Raw genomic sequence first — 11919 nt, 5'->3', positions numbered from 1 at the left:
GTTTTTGCTGATCATAAGTTGTTTATGTTGTTAAAGCTGTGCCTAATAAAAGATTACATTTGTTTTCCCCTAAAACACGTCTCCTGTTCTAATAACCTCTGCATGCATCTCCTGCACACATCTAATAAACTTCATGCATCTCATGCACACATCTAATAACCTCTGCACACATCTAATAAACTCTACACACATCTCCTGCACACATCTAAAAAACTTTGCACACATCTGATAAACTTTGCACACATCTAATAAACTCTGTATGCATCTCCTGCATGCATCTAATAAACTCTGCACACATCTACTAACCTATGCACGCATCTCCTACAGCGAGCAACACAGTTGGCTGAAAAGTCATACAAGTAAAATTATGTAGTCACAGTACATGGGGACAACTGGGAACACGTATTCTGTACATGTAGAGTGTTATGCCATACTGTAGCTGACTTACCTCCCGGGATAATTTTAAGGTCTGAAAATTGTTTATTTTCTGCGATTTTAGGCACGGTCCTGAAAATAACTTGCAGACTTTGTTTGCTGTATGTTCACAGGTAACCAGATCAAATGGGCGCAGGTCTGAGTGTATGTACTCGGTCAAAAAAAAGATGCATTGTGGGCAACCTCTACTTCAGCCTAACTTGTCAATCATTAGACTGAAGGGGGTGGGCGGTAGGTTAAATATCTCCACCACGCTTTTGCATATTTTTTAAACTTATCGTTGCTCTATAGACAGATTTTCAAACTTGTTAATAAGTATATTTGCATAGAATGGAGCAGCGTTGGACCTCATGTTAGTTCCTTGTGTTTGATATAGAAGGTGTCCTTGAAGAAGTCCTGTTTCTAAGAGGGATACAATTAAGGATACAATTAAGACATTAGACAAGTGCTGCTCCATGAATGTCTAAACAGCCCCTACACAATCCAATTGAGTAATGGCGGGGTAGAGACTGTTAACGTCCAAAGTTATTGGAATATTTTCTAGTGTTACATCTCCAGTAGATTCAATTTTATTCAGAAATTGTGTAGTGTCATATGACATATGATGGACATATTGTAATGTAACAAGAGGCTCAGTATTTGATAAAGTAATATTGCAAAGGGTTGTAAAAGTGGGTCTACCTGGAGGAATTTATATTCTCTTGGGAATCTTTGGAAAGGTATAAAACACAGGAATAATCGGTTCACTAACTGTCAAACACATCCTCCGGTCTAGTGATAAGATCCCCTTTTTCTGTTCTCTCCATGACCTAATCTATCTGTGCTTTAATACTGCGCATACTGTTGGATCATCTGTGATCAGGCAATAGTTTTCATTGAAATGGGGTTGTGATAAGATTTCATTTCTATAATCAGTTTTATCCATGGCAACTATTTCCCCTCCTTTGCCTGCAGATCTGATTACCAAGAATGTATTGTTCTTCCCATGTGTGACGGTTCAGGGGATTCCTGCTCCTCAATGTGTCCCTGTAACCTCTGTTTCCCCTGCCTCTGACCGTTCCTCCTTGCCTCCTCATCCATCTCTCCCTTCCTCCTCCCGCACCTGTCCCTCTGCGGCGTGTCCTGATGGTGCACCCAGCTCTCACGTGCGTTCCCCGCAAGGTGCGCGCATATCCTCAAACACCCGATCCCCTATGTGGCCCTCACTGCTCGCGGCGTCTCTCTATCCCCTCTCCTGTCACCTTACCTCCTTCAGCCGCTCCTCCGGTTCCTTCTCCCTCCTTGGTGGGTGCCCCCGCGGCGCGGCGCTCCGCGCGCTTTCTGTCACACTCTGTGCGCGCGCACCCCACCCTTACAGAGGGCGCGCGCACACGCTCCAGTTGTAGGCCTTCCCAGAGCTCTGGCTCCGCCCCCCATAGTGTGCAAGCCATTTCCCTCTCTGATCCACCTGTCCCCTCCCTCACTCCTTCCGACATATCCCTGCAACCTCTCACTCAACCCTGTGCTCCTCCTCTCTCTCCCATTGGTGTTCTCTCCTTTATAATCCCTGTCTGTCCTCTGGCTCATTGCTCTGCATAGCTTCTTGTGACCCCTGTGTGTGCAGTCTCTATGCTTGGCTCTCCTGTCTCTTTCAGTGCTGGTTCCTGTCCCTGCTTACCTTTGGATCTCCCTGGCTTGAACCCTGTTTTGTATCGGATTACCCTGTTTTCTCCTGCCCTTGAACACTGGCTTATGGGCATCACCTCTCTGCTCTCTATTACCCCTGAACTCTGGCACACGGACATCACTATCCGAACTCTAATACCCTGGACGTTGCAAGTATATGTTAACCCTTTCTCAACAGGCCCAGCAACGCACTACCACACTCCGGGCACGCCCTCATTGCTGTGGGTGCGTGTTAGAACCTTACCCACCTCAGTACTGGGGACTGGCCAGGTCTGCGGGCATACAGGCGTTAAATTATGCATAGCTCAATAAATGCAGACCCCCCTGAGGTGGGCCAAGGTGTTTCCTTGGAAAATTTACAATTTGTCAGCAACCAACTGACCACTGTTTCACAACAACTTGCTAATCTGTCTCTCCAGGAAACCCCAATGGCCCCGTCACCTCCTGTCTCAGTGACCTACGGTAATTCAGGACCATGTATACCACCTCCCAACCGGTATGATGGGGTCCCTCTCGCTTGCCGTGGATTCCTAAACCAATGCGAGGTTCAATTTCAAATGTCCCCCTCACTGTTTCCTACGGCCGTTCCAAGGTGGCCTACATTTACGCCTTACTCACCGGCGACGCCCTCGCTTGGGCTTCTCCCCTCTGGGAGCACAAATCTGAATTGACCCGAGATTATCCTAAATTTAGGCATGAATTTCAACAAGTGTTTGACACTCCCGCACGCCGGGAGACGGCCGCTCTTTCTTTATTTCATATCTCACAGGCTCGAAGATCTGCTGCTAAGTACGTAATAGAGTTCCGCACCCTCGCCGCAGAAACTCAATGGAACGACGAGGCACTCGCCGCCGCATACTGGCACGGTCTGTCTGATACGTTAAAAGATGATCTCGCAACTCACGCCCGGCCGTCCTCTCTGGAAAAACTGGTTACTCTCAGCATATGTATTGATCAACGTACCCAAGAACGACGTCACGAGCGACACTGTTCCCGTTCTCTCCCTCGGTTATCTCTCACGGGTCTTCTCCTTCGCCCTTACTGGCATTGGACGCTCCTGAGCTGATGCAAATCGGTAGCAACAACCTCGGACTGCGGAGAGAATGCGTCGTCATCAAAAGGGACTCTGTTTCTATTGTTGTTCCCCAGAACATCGTCTCCAGAACTGTTCCCTGAAGCCGGGAAACGGGAACACCCAGTAAAAGTAGAAGGGCTTTTGCTGGGTACTATCTCTTCTTCCCCCTCTCTCCCTAAGGATCTCCCAAAGAAATTCATGCTACCTGTAATGCTGGTGGGTCCTGATCTTCTATTAGAAGTAAAAGCTTTCATTGACTCCTGGTCTGGCGGTAACTTCTTAGATCACACCTTCGCCTCTGAGAATCAAATTCCTCTGGTCAAGAGAAAAGCGCCCATTGGTCTTGAAGCTATCGATGGACGTCCGCATCAGCCAGCCTTCATCATCTGGGAGTCCATTCCTCTTACTTTGACCTTGACGGATGGTCATCAGGAGGTAATAGTTTTTGATATCTTCCATTCTCCTACCGTTCAGGTTATTTTAGGATTGCCGTGGCTGCAGCTCCACAATCCGCACATAGATTGGACCGGCGCCTTTCCTATCCAATGGCCTTCCTCATCCAAGCCAGTTTCTAGCTCTCCTCCTGCTGCTCTGCTCGCTGGTTTGGATTCCGTTCCTTCCAACCTGCAGATTCTTCCGACGGTGTATCACGAGTTCCTGGATGTTTTCAACAAAATACAAGCTGAAGTACTGCCTCCCATTGTCCCTACGATTGTCCTATTGATTTAATTCCAGGTACCATCCTCCCGAAGTCGAAGTCATATCCTTTATCCCTTCCGGAAACTGAGGCTATGACGTCTTACATCCAAGAAAACTTGGAGAAAGGATTCATTCGCAATTCTACCGCTCCCGCTGTTGCAGGCTTCTTCTTCGTGAAGAAGAAGGATGGATCGCTAAGACCCTGTATCGACTTTCGCGGACTCAAAAAAATTATGGTAAAAAAAACCGATATCCTCTTCCCCTAATCTCTGAACTTTTCGACCGTCTACAAGGAGCCTCTATCTTCTCCAAACTTGATTTAAGAGGGGCCTATAATCTCATTCGTATAAGAGAAGGGGATGAATGAAAAACCGCATTTAATACGCGATCTGGACATTATGAGTATCTAGTGATGCCCTTCGGGCTATGTAATGCTCCTGCCGTTTTCTAAGAGTTCATGAACGATATCTTCCGGGACGAATTGGGAACATTTGTTATCGTATATTTGGATGACATTCTCATTTTCTCTAAGGATTTCGAGGAGCACATTTGCCATACCAAATTGGTACTTTCTAGGCTTCGTGCTAACCGCCTTTATGCTAAGATGGAGAAATGTTTGTTCCACCAGACGTCCACGGCCTTCCTAGGCTATATTATCTCTAACCAGGGTTTTTCTATGGACCCAGAGAAATTGAAGTCTGTCCTCGACTGGCCGCTGCCAAATTCTTTCAAGGCCGTGCAGCGCTTTCTTGGCTTTGCCAATTATTACCGGAAGTTCATCCGTAATTTTTCTTCCATTGCTCTACCCATCACCGCCTTGACGAAGAAAGGTGCTGATCCTACGTCGTGGCCTCCCGATGCCATTGATGCCTTCGAGTTTCTCAAAAAGGCCTTCGTTTCTGCACCCAACCTACGACATCCTGATACTTCGCTTCCCTTCACGTTAGAAGTTGATGCCTCTGATGTGGGAGCCGGTGCAGTACTCTCTCAGAGATCCTCTCCCCAAGAGAAACTCCACCCCTGTGGTTTTTTTTCTCAGAAATTCTCGTCTGCCGAGAGAAATTATGATGTTGGGAATTGTGAGCTATTGGCCATTAAATTGGCCCTTCAGGAGTGGAGGCATCTTCTCGAAGGTACCAAGGAGCCTATTGCCATCCTCACCGATCACAAAAATTTACTGTATATCGAGGGGGCTCGACGATTAGGATCTTGTCAGGCTCGTTGGTCTCTATTTTTCTCTTGTTTCAACTATACCATTTCTTATATTCCTGGTACCAAAAATATCAAAGCAGACGCTCTCTCTCGCCAGTTCGCCACGGAGACTGACTCCAATGAGTCCTATGAACCTATTCTCCCCGCCAAGTGCATAATTTCTGCCAATAATCTTGATGTTTTGGATGAAATCAACAAAGCCCAGGTTCACATTCCCAGGAGATTCAGGGTTCCAGAGGGTCGTTTATACGCAGCTCCACGTTTTAGCCACAAAATTCTACTTTGGGGACATTCTTCTAAATCAGCCGGTCATCCAGGCTTTAAGAGGACAGCAGATCTTATCAAACGAAACTTTTGGTGGCCTAAAATGAACAAGGACATTTTTGATTTCACCAGTGCTTGTCCTGTCTGTGTCCAGAGTAAATCCGCCCATCACAAACCTTCTGGTCTTCTCATGCCTCTTCCCATTCCGGAACAACCTTGGAAACATATCTCTATGGACTTTATTGTCGAATTTCCCAATTCTAAAGCAATGAATACCATTCTTGTTGTTGTAGATAGATTTTCCAAGCATTCGCACTTTATTCCCCTCAAGGGTCTCCCTAATTCTGCTACCTTGGCCGATATTTTTTCTAAGGAAATTTTCAGATTACACGGTGTTCCTTTTTCAATTGTTTCTGACAGAAGCTCTCAATTAATCTCTAAATTCTGGCGTGCGTTTTCCTAGAGATTTGGGATTTTTTTTCTTCTGGCTATCACCCTCAAACGGTCAAACGGAAAGAATGAATCAGACATTAGAGCAATATCTCAGATGTTTTGTTTCCGAATCTCAAGACAACTGGGTGGATCTATTACCGTGGGCTGAATTTGCTATTAACTCTCTTAAAAATGAATCTACGCAAGAGTCCCCTTTCTTCATTAATTTTGGTTTCCCTGTTGTCTGTGAATGGTCACAGGGTTGGGTTTTCGGGAACGATCCGGGAAGTGAGAGCTTTGGATAAATGGTTTGAGCAGGGACACATGTAACACAGATGGAATCCTCATGGTGGGAGGAAGTGCCAAACGGTATGTAACCGGAATGATCTTCTCCAGTATCTTGAAGGGACACAAGAATCTCGGGGACAACTTCAGAGCCTTATCTTTTTTGAGGACAACCACACTCTGTCTCCGGGTTTAAATGAAGGGCCCGGTTGACGACGGCGATCTGCCTTTGTTTTTTGTCTTGAGACGGCAGACTGTAGAGTCTTAAGAATCTTCCTCCAAGAGTTTTGAAGAGTAGAGACATGAGAATCTGCTGTGGCAACACCAGAAGGGAGGGAGGAGAGGGGAAGACTGCTAGGGTGAATATGAAGTTCAATCCATAATTGACTCCCGTTGGTCCAGAAACAACCTCGTTCACTGGAAGGGGTATGGTCCTGAGGAGCGTTCATGGATCTCTTCTCGTCATATTCACGCTCCCAAACTCCTATGGCAATTTCATCGGAAATTCCCCCAGAAGCCATGGCAGGATCGCCCGGAGATCGATCCTCAAGGGGGGGATACAGTAACGGTTCAGGGGACTCCTGCTCCTCAATGTGTCCCTGTCACCTCTGTTTCCCCTTCCTCTGACTGTTTCTCCTTGCCTCCTCATCCATCTCTCCCTTCCTCCTCCTGCACCCGTCCCTCTGCGGCATGCCCTGATGCGCACCCAGCTCTCACACGCGTTCCCCGGAAGGCGCGTGCATATCTCCAAACACCCAATCCCCTACGCGGCCCTCACTGCTCGCGGCGTCTCTCTATTCCCTCTCCCGTCACCTTACTTCCTTCCGCCACTCCTCCGGTTCCTTCTCCCTCCTTGGCGGGCGCCCCTGCGGCGTGGCGCTCCGCGCGCTTCCTGTCACACTCTATGCACACACACCACACCCTTACAGAGGACACGCACACACGCTCCAGTTGTAGGCCTTCCCAGAGCTCTGGCTCCGCCCCCCATAGTGTGCAAGCCATTTCCCTCTCTGATCCACCTGTCCCCTCCCTCACTCCTTCCGACCTATCCCTGCAACCTCTCACTCAACCCTCTGCTCCTCCTCTCTCTCCCATTGGTGTTCCCTAATTTATAATCCCTGTCTGTCCTCTGGCTCATTGCTCTGCATAGCTTCTTGTGACCCCTTTGTGTGCAGTCTCTATGCTTGGCTCTCCTGTCTCTTTCAGCGCTGGTTCCTGTCCCTGCTTACAGTGGCGGCCGCCCTGAGTCTAAAGCAGCCGCCACCGTGGGTATTTTTAAACCCCGTGCAGACGCGGGCCTTTTTTTTTTGGGCGCCGCAGGCGCTTCCATTGTTCAGCGCCATTAGCGCTTAATGGAGAAATGGCCAGCGCGCGGCCGCGAGATGCGAGTTCAGCGGCTAAAAAAAAAGCCCCGAACAATTGCGGTTAAGCTTTAGAATAAGCTTAGCCGCAACAGTACCTTTTGATCTCCCTGGCTTAAACCCTGCTTTGTATAGGATTTCCCTGTTTTCTCCTGCCCTTGAACACTGCTTACGGACATCACCTCGCTGCTCTCTATTACCCCTGAACTCTGGCACACGGACATCACTATCCGAACGCTAATACCCTTGAAGATGCAAGTATATGTTAACCCTTTCTCAACAGGCCCGGCAACTCACTACCACACTCCGGGCATGCCCTCACTGCTGTGGGTGCGTGTTATAACCTTACCCACCTTAGTACTGAGGACTGGCCAGGTCTGCGGGCATACAGGCGTTACACCATGTAAAATGTATCTTCTCGTATTTTGTGTATAGTATTGACTTTAGGTTGATGTCATACACATTATAAGAGGATAAAGGATTGTTCAATCACTGTTTTGACCTTAAAATGAAACCTGTGGAGCTTGAATGGAAAGTCTTTACAAGGTATTTGGGAAGCAGTGAGTTAATAAACTCTAGAATTTTCTTGCATTGGCCATACGTGCTAAAAATGTGTGAATTATTATGCCCTCTGGATGTGCTCTATTAATGTTCTACATTTCTGATCTTCTCTGATCTGACCTGTAACCTTGTGAACACGGTGGAAGCTACAAGTACAGTGAACAGGATATTACCAACCTGTAAAAATGACAAAGTATATTCTATGTATCTGAGCTTGCCAGACAAAACTTGGTACAATACAAATAGATATGAGGATATACTATTCATATGGATCATAGGGAGGGATTCAGAAGACGGATGTGTTTAGTATAGTGTTTCTTGATTTTATCTATTTATTTTTGTGTCATTTTTATGTACGTTTCCTCTTGATGATTTGAGACCTGTAGTATGAAGTGTGAAGAAATTGTCATGGTGAGAAAAATGTTATTGATGTGTGTAGACGGACGTTCACAGAGGTACACAATTGGAGGCTTTTATAAGGTGAAATTATAATAGGCTTTATTGTGCCTTTTCCTTTTCATCAGGATATCATCCAAACACAGGGGGGGGGGGGGAACAAAGCTTCTATTCACTTGGGAGTATCTCTAGTGAAAATACCATGCAATTAATTCACAACTCCCTAAGTCAAGCATGTCTCGCAGCCCCAAAACACATAGCATGAAATAAGCAGATATAAGCAGTCTCTTAAGAATAAAAGTCTTATCTGTTTCTTGAAGGGAAAATCTTCTCACTTCCTGGTTCAGCTTCAGGTGTAGTAGTTTTCCGTGTCTTGAAATCAGCTCTGCTGTGCAGAGCTCAAGACCGGTCAGCTCCAGAGATGTGTCTTCTCTTGGTCAGTCTCTCCTGGGAGACTCAAGAACACTGCTCTGTCTCCAAAATTCAGCTCTCAGTCAGAGCTAAGGAGTCACTTCCTGTCTCAACAGACAGGCTTTTGTAAGCAATCAGGCAGGTTGTGTTTATTAATTGACTACCAGAAGTTAAACACCACACTGCTAGATTAAAGGCACATTACTTAAACAGGGATTACTCCCCTGTTACAATGTGGATCTACAAATGACGGTAAATTATGGGGGGGAAAACGTTTTGGATCTAGCTAAAAAAATCCACTGAAAGTGTAAACGTTGGATGTAAATTTACTCTAAGTCCTCTTAGGATCCATTTGATCCTGTGATATTCTGCTAGCGTGATACCATGAAGTTTTAGAAAATAAACCTATTTCAAATCCTTCTTCAAGCTTCTGGCTTCGTCATCTCTTTTTGACACTGCTAGAAAGTCTCTCTGGCCACTTATAAAAGTGGTTATATAGGCTGCCTCTACTTCACTGTATGAAAATATATCCGTTTGTAACTCTGATGGGACATTGAGCCACTTAGGGAGAAAAAAGGGGGATCCCTTTGTTGTGCTGCACTCCCCAGTTGTTGTACAAGTAATAAATAGCTGGACCCAATTGGCTACAGAAAGCTTGTATGTAATCCTGATTGGGGGGTCACTAACTTAAGCCTTATTGTAACAGGTGTCATACTCATCAACAATGAGGTTAAAGAACTGCAGTGAGCAGTAAAACACATTCTACACTTTAATGAGTCTAGCTACATTATTGCCAGCTAACGAAAGAGAGGGTTAAAAATAATATACATTTGCAAATCCTCGTCTGGTAAGATACTTTCTAATAAACAGCTATCAATCTACCCTGATCTCTATACCTGTTATTGGGTGTAGGGATCAGGGTAGATTGATAGCTGTTTAATAGAAGGTACCTGCAATTTAAAGCCGTCCTGTTAGTGACAGTAGTAGGCGCTTTGCAAATGGACAGTTAGGCCTGACACATCACCCAGATGTAATATTTTTAATATGCAAATGTACTGTATAAATAACTTTATTTTTTGCAAACTTGGAGAGCTGTGGCCAACCTTCGTTGGTATTACATATACATATGATTCTTTCCTTTATGCATTTGCTTTAATGCCTGAGATACATGCTAGAAAGGTAGCATTGAAGGTATTTTTTTTCCTTTTCAAGTACTGTATATAACTTTTTATAGCTCCTAGAACAATTGCTGACCCTGAAACTCTAATAAATTTGGACAGCCTCTGTGTTTTCATTGTCCTTGTAACATACCCACCCAAATGCATTTTGCAAACTTCCATGCTCAGAGCTGCCAATTTGCTCTAAAAGGGTGGGACACACGTCTTGAGATATAAACATAGGCAAACAAGTTTAGGTTCTGTGTCTGAGAGTTCAAGTTTGATAACTTTTACTGACAAGTGCAACTCCCTGTCCATTCATCATGAAATAAATATGAAAAATACTAATTACTGTCAAAATGTTTTAGATAGGTGGACTGAGTGTAACTCGCAGCATTTCAGAAAGCAGAGCTACTGTAGTAGTTAGGATAAATTAACACTTTGTTCTAAATGACCTACAATATACAGCTAAACCCCGTTATAACGCGGTCCTTGGGGTCCACAACCCAATACACAATCCACAATACCCAATTAGTAATAATAATTATTAATACTTAATTATTAATAAAACTTATTAATACTTAATAACTATTAATAATTAGTAAGTATTAATAATTGTTGTTAATAATTAAGTATTAATAATTATTATTACTAATTGGGTGCTAATAATTATTAAGTAATTATTAATACTTAATTATTAATAACAATTATTAATACTTACTAATTATTAATAGTTATTAAGTATTAATAAGTTTTATTAATAATTAAGTATTAATAATTATTATTACTAATTGGGTATTAATAATTATTAGGTATTAGTAATACTTATTAATTAGTCAAAATTATTAATTGTTAATGATAATTAATAATCATACTTATTAATCATAATATAATTAATAATAATAGTATTATTAATTAATAATTATTAAAAAATAATTATTAATAATACTTAATGCATACTTATTAATTAATTATTAATTAGTTAATTAACTGCTAATAATAATTAATCATCATACTTATTAATAATACATAATTAATCATAAAGAATGATTAATAATGAATTATTATTAATACATCATTATTGATTAATGAATAATTATTACTTAATAAAGAATAATAAAGAATTATATATTTATCAATTATACAACATAATTAAAATAATAATTTATTAAAAAAGTTAATTATACCATTTCATACAGGAATTGAACCCAGGACCCTTGCATAGGTTGGTAAGAAGTTCTTCCACTAGACCACAGAACTGTGTGATGTCATAGACAGCTAGAAATAGACTTAAGATTTCACATTGCACATTGACATGTACCTTGTGTTTTAGAGGATAAATATATTTATAGGTTCTGTCTTGTCACACCAAGCCTATGGTGTAGAGGTAAGAAGCAAGGCATTGGTATCAGAAGGTCCCGAGTTCAATCCCTGCATGTGTTTTGTACAAAATGTATTAATGTTTATTTGTGTCTGTGTCTGGTAGTCAATAAAGCATTGAATTGAATGTTTGAAAAAAAAAAAAAACCCCGATGGCACACGACGGGCAGAGAGATGAGCACGTGGACAGCAGGAAGAGGAGAGAGATGAGCTGTAAGAGGAGAGTGTAAGGCGGCAAAATGGAAAATTTGAGATGCAGGTAAGCCGGCAAAATGGAGGCTTTCAATTCGGGAGCCATGCTCAGACCGCGTTATAACCGGAGGCGCGTTATAACGGGGTTTAGCTGTATCTCTTGTGAGGTTGTTGTTTGACTGCTGAAAAAATATAAATATTCACATTTGTTTTATCAAGTTCTGACACATTGAATGTATTTTCCTGAAAAACCTTATACATTTCTCTATTGAACAGCTTATTTAAACTTGTAAAAAGTAATTGGGCTTGAATGTGATTATTTATATAATTTATTACATTTTAGTGATGTTTACAGAAATGCATATAAAATAAAAACGATACACATGAAAAACTA

This window comes from Ascaphus truei, chromosome 5 (assembly GCF_040206685.1).
Source record: "Ascaphus truei isolate aAscTru1 chromosome 5, aAscTru1.hap1, whole genome shotgun sequence".
NCBI lineage: Eukaryota > Metazoa > Chordata > Amphibia > Anura > Ascaphidae > Ascaphus > Ascaphus truei.
The sequence above is the reverse complement of the archived record's forward strand: the minus strand, read 5'-3'. Positions refer to the sequence as shown.